The sequence below is a fragment of the Vigna unguiculata genome, unplaced genomic scaffold (genome assembly GCF_004118075.2).
Source record: "Vigna unguiculata cultivar IT97K-499-35 unplaced genomic scaffold, ASM411807v1 contig_503, whole genome shotgun sequence".
In the NCBI taxonomy this organism is placed as follows: domain Eukaryota; kingdom Viridiplantae; phylum Streptophyta; class Magnoliopsida; order Fabales; family Fabaceae; genus Vigna; species Vigna unguiculata.
The window spans coordinates 24,704-36,945 of record NW_021011218.1 but is presented as its reverse complement, the minus strand read 5'-3'; positions in this window follow the sequence as shown (position 1 = coordinate 36,945).

Below are 12,242 nucleotides of genomic sequence, written 5' to 3'. Positions count from 1 at the left end.
GGAGAACAATACAATGGACGAACCAAGTGCAATTGAAGAGCCAATAGTATTCGAAGATGCAGTTGAAGCATCTACTATTGCAACTAACTTAGTTAATGATGAAGCAGCATAGTCAACAACACCAGGTGAAAATTTTTTGGGATATGAGCTGAGATTACAAGGATTACTGATGATTCGCTTAACCATCCAAATGCACCTGATGATGCTCAAGTTGAGTTGAAGCCACACATTCCACACATCAAGTTTGTTGATGTGAGTGATGCAAATAAGTTTTCAGTGGTTATCTTTGTTGACATGGCTGTAGAAAAAGAAGAAAGGTTGCTGCAACAGGTAAAAAGCTTAGATTCAAATTCTTTTGAAATCATTGTTGATAGAAAAGTTAAATTGCATGCATATTTGTTTTCTGTTTTTAATTTTAGTGAAAAATTTAAAAAAAATTCAAAAATATGTGTTTTTCTTTTTAGTTTTTATACAAATAAAAATGTAAAAATAAAAAAAAAATAGTACAAGCTTATTTGTACTATGTAAAATTAAAGAAAATAAATTTTGACATATGGCCAGATTGAGCCAGATGTCACAAATTTTTTCGTTTCCTCCCCAAAATAAGTCCATCAAGGACATTTTTTTTTAAATAAGTGAAGGGCAAACAAACTGTAGGTAGAATTTTTCTTTTTTATGTTTTTCAATTTTTTGTTTTTGTTTTCATTTAAAAGAAAAAAAATTGTGATTTCTTTTTGAGAAAATTGTGAAAGTATTAACTTTTTATTAAGTGAAACTTTTAAACAATATGTCTCATAAGAAATCCACAAAAATATTTCCCTGCTTTCAATAAAACATATTGACATTGGATTTTGGGATTTGATTCAATAATTGAGATGATCATAATTCTAGAAAAATAAAAGTAATGTTGGTATGAGTGGATTGTTTCTATGATTTGCTAATTGAGTTGATTTGTGAATTTCTTGATTAAATCTTTTGTGAAAGAATTTGACCTTGTGAGTCTTGAGCCTTAATGTAAAGGATGAACTGCCATATGGCATTCCTATTTTTTCTTGAGTGACTTGCTCATGTTTGTTTATACTCAAATGTTTAGCTTGACACTTTTGTTTTGCATCTTAGGTGAATATGCATGATTTGATATGATTGAGGCAATTCTTGTTTCTAGCTACTTGGCCAAATAAGCCCACCTTGATATTAATCCATTGATAGCCCCTTTGAGCTGTAAACCTCTTTTTCTTGTTTTAGGCCTATTACATAACCTTGAAAAGAAAAAGACCATATTCTACCTTAGGAAGAAAGAAGGAGCTAATGGATTGTGTTCAGGAATGGTTGAGGAATAAACTGTGTGGGTGAGTATCTCACCCACAAATTAATAAAAATAGCAAAAGGAAAAATTGTTGACGAAAAAGTGTTGAAATAATTGCTTTCTAAAAAAACAGTGAGAGCAACAAAGAGCAATAAATGAAAAAAGTTGTTTTTGAAATTATGCTCCACTATTCTTCCTACATTACTATTTCAAAAATCCAAAACTCCTAAAATTTTCCCTACCTTTGCCTTGGCCCCATTATAACCTGTAAAAAAGTCCTCATGATCTTTGAATGCATGTTTTCTGAAAGTTTTTGTAAATATTATGTTAGTTTTGAAATGGTTGAAAAGCCAAGAAGGGGGGGTTGAATTGGCTAGTTAAAAATTTAGGCTATCTTTGCAAGCTAAAAACCACTTTTAATTGAATCAAATAGATCACCAAGTTAGGATGCAAACAGTACTGAACTATACACTTTCAATCGATCAAAAACAAAGTTAACAAATTGATTTTCCTGAACATATTATGTTCTGGTATAATCAATCGATTGAAACTGAAAAACAGTCGACTGAAATACTGGGAAAAATGCAGAAATGCGAATTTGAAGTTTAAACTAGAAACAATGCTCAAGAATGATCAAGATCAGTTCCAAATGATTATACAAACATGCTTTATGCCTCAAATGCTATGAAAACATGCAAGAACATGAAAAAGATGATTAAAGCACAAGTTCTTGAAACTTTAAAATGAAAATGTAAGAGAGAAAGGTTAGAGAAGAGAGGACACCACAATTTTTATACTGGTTCACTCAAACTTGAGCTACATCCAGTTTGTCAACGCAACCTTAGCTTGCTTTGCACTATTTCAAAAGTTTTACAAAGTATCCACCCTTACACTTCCAAAATATGCAAAAACACCACAAAAGACTCTTGAATCACACAAGAATCACACCAGCACAGCAAGAACCCTCTTGCAGACCTGGAAAACCACCAGGCACACACACAAAGCTTGATAAAGATCAAACCTTAGTGGTAGCACAACCTTGCCTACCACAAACCACTTTCTCCAAGCTTCAAACCAAGCCAAAAGCTTCAAGAATTGATTCAAGATCAATCTTCAACAGCTGCAACACCTATGATCACGAATGAGAGAGTTTCCACAAGTGTCTAGAACCAAATTGTGCTCTAAAATGATCAACCTACCTCTCTTTCGAAAATCATAGCTTTTATAGTCAAACTGTTACGAAATTCAACAGGTTGATTTTCAAATCAATTGGTTGATTTCACTTGACTTAAGTGAAATCAGTCGATTAAAAACTAAAGCAACTGATTGAATTTGTTGTAGTTTAAGACTACTGCAGCCAACCTTTTAACCTATTAAAAAGTCATTCAACATATTAAAAGCGACATTTTAACCTGTTGAAAAACCATTCAACAAATTAAAAACACAAAAAAGAGCAAACTACATCTAATGAATGCTTTAAGGTCTACAACATGAATTACAAACTACAAGTACACTTTCTTAATGATGTAACTACATGGAAAGCACACATTCCAGCCTTGATCACGATGGGTTCATATTTGATTATTGATTCCAATTTTTAATGCTTAGTTTAATGTAATCAATTATCCATTTTCCAATTTTCCAATTTTTCTCCCCCTTTGGATTCATCAAACAGAACAAATGCATAAAGATAACAAGCATTGCATTTAATTTCATTAATACTGGAAGGGAATACAGCTAACAGAAACTGAAATCCGTGAGCCTCTTGGCCTTGAGCATGTGATCACGAAGCACATAGATCCAATCCACTTGAATGTTGTGTTGAATGCAGTACATGAGTATCAAATCTCCCTAATTCAATGTTGAATGGTTGCTACCACGTGGAAGTGTTTGATTTCAGCAATAGGATTTCTCAAGCATTGGCCATAGTATTGCATCTTGTTGAATTCTGGAAGAGCCTCAGTTTCACCTTTTCTCACTTGCACACCCCTTGGTTTAAGTCCAACCACATCTTTCCAAGCTCTCTTATTGATCTCCATTTGAAAACCCTTGATGCTAGACAGTAGGACATCATTTTTGAACTCCAAGTTGGTGAAAAACACCTTCACCAAGTCTGGATATATTTTCCCTGAAAGTTCAAGGAAGGACTTCAACTTTTGATGCTTTAGTTGTTGGAATAGGCTCTCAAAGCCTTCAGCCCTTAGCCAAGAGAACTCGGCACCTTAGGAATGCTAATTTGCTTCCTATTCATCTCAATGGGGAACACCTGAATGTTGTCCTCATGATCCTCAAACCATGCTTCAATTCTCCCATGGCTTTCATGATTTGGAGACCTTGGAATAGGAGGAGTGGAGTGCTCATCGTCATATTGGGTAGCTCTTTGGGAACGACGAGGCATGATGAGTATTGGTGTGGCTGTTTCTAAGAGATGTATGATGCAAATGCAGCAATACAAGTGCAGTATTTATAATTCAACAAACTGATTTTCAGAAACAGTTGATTAAATGGTGCAGATTTTTCTAATTAATTCGTTTTATGTTACCCAAATCAATTTAATGCAATCCAAAACATTATCTCGTGCATTCATGATGTTTTCAATGTGTTTTTATGAGAGAATCAATCAGTTCAGATCATGTGAGCTGCATGCACATTGGAATTGTATACTAGAATGCTTTTTGGTTAAATAATTCAGTAAAAGTAACACATGGCTGATGAAATGGGCAGTTAAGAGTAGATAGTACCTGACAAAAAGATGCTTTTTTTGACTGAGTCAGCTTAACAATTCAATTTGTGAGTAAAAGCACAGTTTAAGTAAAGTCAACACGTTGAAAAATAGAATCAGTCGACTAAAACAACATCAGAGCATCAAAGATTAAAAATAGAATCTAGTTAAGTGAAATCAGCTGACTGATTTGAAAATCAATCGATTGAAAATCGTGAAATTCAACTTCATTTTTCAGATTCAGTTTTAATGAAATCAACATACTGAATTATGAAAACAACAGATTAAAAATCATAGCAGATCAATTTTTTCATCATCTAGTGGCAGTTTAAGTGAAATAAACATGTTGAAATACAGAAACAACAGGTTGACATATCATGAATTGTGCAAATAGAGGCAGATTTAAGTGAAATCAACACGTTGAAATGCAAAATCAACAGGTTGATTATGACAGTTTTTAACTCTTGCATACAACAATAGATTTTTATGAAACCAATGCATGAGTACATAAGATTAACATGCTACAAACACATCAGACCACATTCTTGATGTCTAAAATGCCTAGTTCAATTCTTAGCTTGTTAAACCTATCTCTAGCTAATGGTTTTGTAAACAAATACGCCAATTAATTTTCAGTTTTAACAAATTTGATTTCACAATCTCCCTTTTGAACATGATCACGAATGAAATGATACCTAATCTCTATATGCTTGGTTTTAGAATGTTGTATTGGATTCTTGGTTAAGTTGATTGCACTAGTGTTATCACAATACAAAGGTACCTTGCTTAGCCTTACACCATAGTCCAAAAGTTGATGTTTCAACCATATGATTTGTGCACAGCCATGTCCAGCAGCAATATATTCAGCTTCAGCTGTGGAAAGTGCCACACAAGCTTACTTTTTGCTATTCCATGAGATTAGACTTGATCCAAGCAAATGGCAAGTACCATTTGTGCTTTTCTTATCCAATTTGCACCCTGCATAGTCTGAATCTGAAAAGCCACTAAGAGATATGTTAGAATCACATGGATACCATAAACCAACATTAGTTGTTCCTTTGAGGTACTTTAGAATCCTTTTTGTAGCCTTAAAGTGTGATTCCTTTGGATTTGCTTGAAATCTAGTACATAAGCATACTCCAAACTGAATATTTGGCCTACTTGCTGTAAGATAGAGCAAAGACCCAATCAACCCTCTATATTTGGTTGATTCCACTGGTTGGCCAGCCTCATATACATCCATAAGAAAATTTGTTGCAATTGGAGTGGCAGCTTCCTTGCAATTCTCCATTTTGAACTTTTTCAACAAGTCAAAACAGTATTTTTGATTGATTTAAAAATGTTCCATGCTTGAGTTGCTTGACTTGCAGCCGTAGAAAGTTGGTAAGCTCACCCATCATGGGCATCTCAAATTCTGCCTGCATGGCTACAACAAACTCTTCACATAATGTGTTGTTATTTGAACCAAAGATGATATCATCAACATACACTTGAACAAGCATAACATCATTATCACGTTTTCTAATGAAGAGTGTTTTATCCACTGCACCTCTAACATAACCTTTTGATAAGAGAAAATTGCTTAGCCTTTCATACCATTGTCTTGGTGCTTGTTTCAAACCATATAAGGCCTTTTTCAATTTGAAAACATGGTTAGGATAGAGATGATCCTCAAATCTAGGAGGCTGTGATACATACACTTCTTCATTTAGGAAACCATTCAAGAATGCACTTTTCACATCCATTTGATGCAATTTAAAGTTACACATGCAAACATATGCTAAGAGTAATCTGACAGCTTCTAGCCTAGCTACAGGTCCATAAGTTTCATCAAAATCAATGCCTTCTTCTGATTATAACCTTTAGCAACTAGTCTAGCTTTGTTTCTTACTATATTACCAACTTCATCCATTTTGTTTCTAAAAACCCATTTGGTTCCAATTATATTCATATCATTAGTTTTAGGGCACTAGAACCACACATCATTTCTTATGAATTGATTGAGTTCATCTTTGCATAGCCACAAATCCAATTACTATCATTCAAAGCATCATTTACATTCTTAGGTTACATTTGAGATACAAATGCAACATGTTCACAAAATACAATCCTACGTCTAGTAGATACTCCCTGTTTGATATCACCTATGATGTTGTCCTTTGATAAGCCTCTAGGCTGGATCCAATCCTTGGGCAATTTGATGTCTGTAGGCTTTTTTTAGTCGACTGTTTTTCCTTTCAGCCAACTAATTTCCTGCAGCAGTGGACTTTTCTGCAGCAGAAATCTGCTCCTGTAGTTGATCTTCCTCATCTGCATTCTTTGACACTTGATCTTACAATTTTTGGTTAGTTCCATCAAATACAACATGCATAGACTCTTCAACAGTCATCAATCTCTTATTATAGACTCTATATGCATGACTTTGTGTAGCATAGCCTAAAAAAAACACATTCATCCGCTTTTGCATCAAATTTGCCAAGACTTTTTTACCATTATTTAAGATGAAGCACTTACATCCAAATACTTTTAGGTGACTTAAAACAGGCCTCCTCCCTTTGAAAACCTCATAGGGGGTTTTCTTCAAAATTGACCTAATCAACACTCTATTTAAAACATAACAAGCAATGTTGACTACATCAGCCCAAAAGTACTTAGGTAGTGAGTTTTCATTCAAGATTGTTCTAGCTAGTTCCTCAAGTGATTTGTTTTTCCTCTCAACAACACCATTTTGTTGTGGTGTTCTTATTGCAGAAAAATTATGGTTGATACCATGCTTTTCACAAAAGTGTTCAAACTTCTCATTTTGAAATCTCCACCATGATCACTTCGAATAGACACTATCTGGAACTCTTTTCATTTTAAGGCATCTTGGCAAGTCTTTTGAAAGCATGAAAAGTGTCATTTTTGGCAGCTAAGAACAAAGTCCATGTGTACTTGAGAAATCATCAACAATGACTAATGCATAAAGATTGCCACCAAGACTCATGGTTCGAGATAGACCAAATAGATCCATGTGAAGCATCTCTAAAGGTCTTTTAATTGAAACAACATTTTTGGATTTAAAAGAGACCTTAGTTTGTTTTCCTTTTTGACATGCTTCACACACTCTATCCTTCTCAAACTTGAGTTTTGGTAGTCCTTCAACCAACTACATTCTATTCAGCCGATTGAAATGTTGCATGTGTATGTGACAAAGTCTTCCTATGCCATAACCAAGTATCATCCTCTTTTGTAAGAAAACAATGGATGCTAAATGATGCATGATGCAAGTCAAGTAGATATCTATTATTGACTTTCTTGCCTATCAAAACCAATACTACCATGTGCATCATATATCAAACAACAATTTCGTTCAAACATGACTTTAAAGCCTTTATCACATAGTTGACTTATACTTATCAAATTGTGTTTGAGTCCTTCAACCGCAACACATTCTTGATGTTGAAAGAGGATCCATTGCCTATGACTCCATTTCCAAGGATTTTCCTTTGTTGTTGTCTCCATAGGTTACAAACCCTTCCTCCTTCAACTCCAACTTTGGCAAATTTGGTTTTATCTCCTGTCATATGTCTTGAAAGCCACTATCAAGATACCACAAATCTTTCTTATCACCTTTCATGACCTGCAAAACAGATTTGGATTATTTGGTACCCTTTGCATACAATAGTTGCATGAAATGAATGGCATGTCACTTGGCATGCTTTTAGAAAAGAAACTAGAGAACTTCTTGGTTTTCTTTTGAAAAGAAGGATTGAAACCAAGTCCAGCTTTGCCAAACACACAATTTTGTGAACAAGAACAACCTCTAAGTTTGCTTCTCCTCTTATGAACCTTGCACAGGTCTTTATAAGGTATTTCACTTGATTTTTCAAACTGTGCCAGTTTTCACAGGATTTTTCAGTTGACTGATTTCTAAAACAGTCGGTGAATTACTGTAAATCATTTTCAAATGTTCAAAATCAATTTTTAAATCAGCTGTTTGTTTTCCAGCCAATTGTTTAAGCCTTTCAACCGATTGTTTAATGCAGAAATCTTGTTTGCTTCATTATGCAACTCTTCAAAATCATGCAACCATTGATTATAGTCATTTAAGTCTAGAGAACTTACTTGCCTTGAGGAAGATGACTCATATCCAGCCATGAGACACAAGTTGGCTTCTTCACTCTCATCTTGTGAGGAACTACTTGTTGTTGAATCATCATTGTCCTCCATGCAATGTATGCACGTTTCTCCTTCGGCTTCTTCTCCTTTTTCCTATCAACACCCCTCTCCTTTTCTTTGTTAGCATTTGAATTCAATTTTGATATGTCCTTGTTTTCCACAGTTATAACATGTAAAATTTGAAGAGTTTGATTCATTGTGTTTGGAAGTATACCTCTTGGGATTAGCTTTTATACCTTTCTCTTTGAGATACTTACCAAACCTCTTGACAAGGAGATTCAAGTTCTCACTTTCACTTGATTCAGCCACCTCATCCTCAAGTTCCTCATTTTCTTGGTGCTAATCTTCAAGGCTATGTTCTTAACCTTTTCTCACTTGACTCAAGCTCATTAAGCCTTTGCATCTCAATCTCATGCTCCCTAAGCTTACCAAACAATGCAGTTGTAGTCAAAGTGGATAGATCTCTTGTTTCTGAGATAGTTGTGACCTTTGGTTGCCAAGATCTATCAAGACACTTTAGCACCTTGATGTTTAACTCTTCCTTGTCAAATTCCTTACCCAAGCCTATGAGATGGTTTACTATATGAGTGAATCTCTTTTGCATATCCGCTATGGATTCTCCTTGTTTCATCTTGAATAGCTCATATTCTTGAATCAAGGCATGCTTTCTTGCTCTCTTAACATCATTGGTTCCTTTATGAGTCACTTCAAGAACCTCCACATTTCCTTGACACTCTGCATTGTGAAACATTAAAAACTCATCCATGTTTGAGAGATGAAGTGAGGATATTCTTTGCATTGCAATCATATTGGGCTCTCCTCCTTTCTTCCTCATTCCATTGAGTCCATGGCTTATTAACCTGCACATCATCAACAATATGCTTAGGAGTATATCGTCCATTTATGATTGCAACCCATATCCCTTGATCTATTGACTCAATAACGATTTTCATCCTAATTTTCCATAATTGGTAATTAATGCCACTAAACATAGGGGGTCTATGAATTGAGGCACCTTCACCAAAGGGTAACCTTAGCTTGACTTTGCACTATTCAAAAGTTTTACAAAGTATCCACTCTTACACTTCCAAAATATGCAAAAACACCACAAAAGACTCTTGAATCACACAAGAATCACACCAGCACAACAAGAACCGTCTTGCAGACCTGGAAAACCACCAGGCACACACACAAAGCTTGAGAAAGATCAAACCTTAGTGGTAGCACAGCCTTGCCTACCACAAACCACTTTCTCCAAGCTTCAAACCAAGCCAAAAGCTTCAAGAATTGATCCAAGATCAATCTTCAACAACTGCAACACTTATGATCACGAAGGAGAGAGTTTCCATAAGTTTCCAGAACCAAATCGTGCTCTAAAATGATCAACCTACCTCTCTTTCGAAAATCACAGCTTTTATTGTGAAACTGTACGAAATTCAATAGGTTGATTTTCAAATCAATTGGTTGATTTCACTTGACTTAAGTGAAATCAGTCGATTAAAAACTAAATCAACTGATTGAATTTGTTGCAGCTTAAACTACTGCAGCCAACCTTTTAACCTGTTAAAAAGCCGTTCAACAGATTAAAAGAGACATTTTAACCTGTTGAAAAACAATTCAACAGATTAAAAACACAACAAAGACCAAACTACATCTAATGAATGCTTTAAGGTCTACAACATGAATTACAAACTACAAGTACACTTTCTTAATGATGTAACTACATGGAGAGCACACATTCCAGCATTGATCAATATGGATATCATCAAATCTCCTTTCCTTCATCAATGTAGGCTTCATTCCAATGGTTATGACTTCAAGATAGTTCAAAAGAGCTTCATTCAATCTTCATCAATCTTCAAGAAGCAAACCACCTTGGCTTCTCATGTCAACATATTAAAGTCTTGTTAAGTATTATGAGTGTTTACTTGCATGAGTACTTTGAGTGAAAACACAACCCAAAACACTGAGCGAATTTTGGTGAGAAAATACACATTTAACTTGAGTGTTTTCTTTCATAATTGATGATCTTGTGAATTCAAAGATTAACTCATGTGTGAAAAAAAGAATCTTTCCGTTTGTCCATGCATGGTAACTTGATTTCTAGAATATTGATTGTCTCAAGTAGGTTCATTCCTTTAATCCCGTGTTGAGGTGAAATAAAATACCTTAGAAGAAGTTTTGAAATTGCTCAATTTTGCCTAGGAGTGTAAAAGGATAAATGTGTGGTTATGATGAATGCGTATTTATGCCCTCATTCAGTGTTTAATTCTGAGTATTTAATTGAATTTGTGTGCTTAAAGAGTGATTTAATTAACAATTCTGATAATTAGGCTATTTGAACTTATGTGATAAAAATGTCTTAAAAGTGATTTTAGTTGCATAAATTATTGTGTGGATATTTTAACGTTTGTTGATGTAGCTGAAGTTAAGATTAAGCTTATTTAAAGGTGGAAAAATAAATTGATTCAAAATACAAAACACCTTTAAATAAAGTTAAAATCAGCAAGTTCTGGAAAAATCACTTTGTACTCCATACATTACGTATACACTCCCTTTTTCCAAAATGGGCTACAGAAATCTACTTTTACACCCCTGCCTTTGTCTATTTGCACCCCTTTTTCCACTCATAAAATAGATGCACTCCAATGTTGCCATGTGGCAATCCTCAACTTTTAAATTGGCCAACTAGCACAAGCCATGTGGGCTTAATCTTCACTAAAGAATTAGAGCCAATAACATGTTGCCACATCATCATCTTCATCTCCACACAAAACCCTAATCTTTCTCCTTAACCACCATCCCTCACAACCGCCGCTGCAGCCATTGCTCCGCCACCGTGAAACTCGCCTCACTGGAGAATCACCGTTCATGTCGACCTGCATCATCCACCACCGTGCGTAGTAGCCATGAATCACGCACACGTCGGAACAGCAAAAAACGTAGCCACTGTTACGAGCTTCCAACAATAAACCAGATTCGTCCTTGCACCGTGAGCCAGAACAGATTTGCTTAGCCATTGCAGCGTCCCCAAGCAACCTTCACATCACTGATGACCATAATGGAGCAGTAGCACACTAGCAGTCGTTCATCCCTTACACCTCCGCGCAACCGTGAACGTGAACGAACCACCACTACAGCAGCACGCGAGTCATCTTCATCCGTGCACCAGAATAGGTTCGTGCAGCCATTGCAGTGTCTCCAAGCACCTTGCATGATGAGTCCATCTTCAAGAGTAAGGAAGCCAAAGAGAAGCCATGCGAAATTGATGAAGCTTCCATAGAGAAGGATGAAGGTACGGAAGCTAGAAGATGAGAGGAGAAGTGGTGCGACAATGGTGTTTGGAGAAGCTTTCAAGTGAGGTTGGGCCAACACTCAAGGAAGGAGGCTAGAGGAAACCAAGAAGGGAGAACTCTAGCCTAAGTTGATTCACAAAAAGAGAGGAGTCTGGAGTAATCTCAACAGAATTTCTCTACTATATTCATGAATGAAAATACAAGGGTCCTAAGCTCTCTATTGATAGGCTCAAATTAGACCAAGGAGTCTCCAAAAAGTGGAGGGAAAAAGGAGTCTAAAAGTGAAATTTTGGAGCCAAAAAGGAGCATGTGGGAGGTGTGACTTGCCACCTAAGCAAGTCACACTTGTCTTGCAATGGGAAGCTAACTCGCATCCTTTGGAGAGCAAATTTGAGAAGCTTCTAGGCTTTTCTAGAGTAGACACACTACTATTTGCCCATTTGGCCCAATTCCCCTTTTTGGTTCAAAATTACTTCTAAAGCCCAATTTCCTCTAAGGCCCAATACATGGCCAAAGAAAACCCTATTCTACTAGGCCCAATATACAAAGTCCAAAATAAAATCCTAATCTAGTATTACAAGCAAAGTGTCCTAGGCTAGGTCTTCACATCTTCCTTGGCCCATGTGAAGTTCATCTTGGGCCTTGCATGCGCATTTAAGGTCCATTCCTCTTGTATTCTCCTAGCCATAAAAAGAATTAAGACAATTAAAGATAGCACAAAAGAATGGCCCAATAAAAGTATAAGGCCTAAAAATGA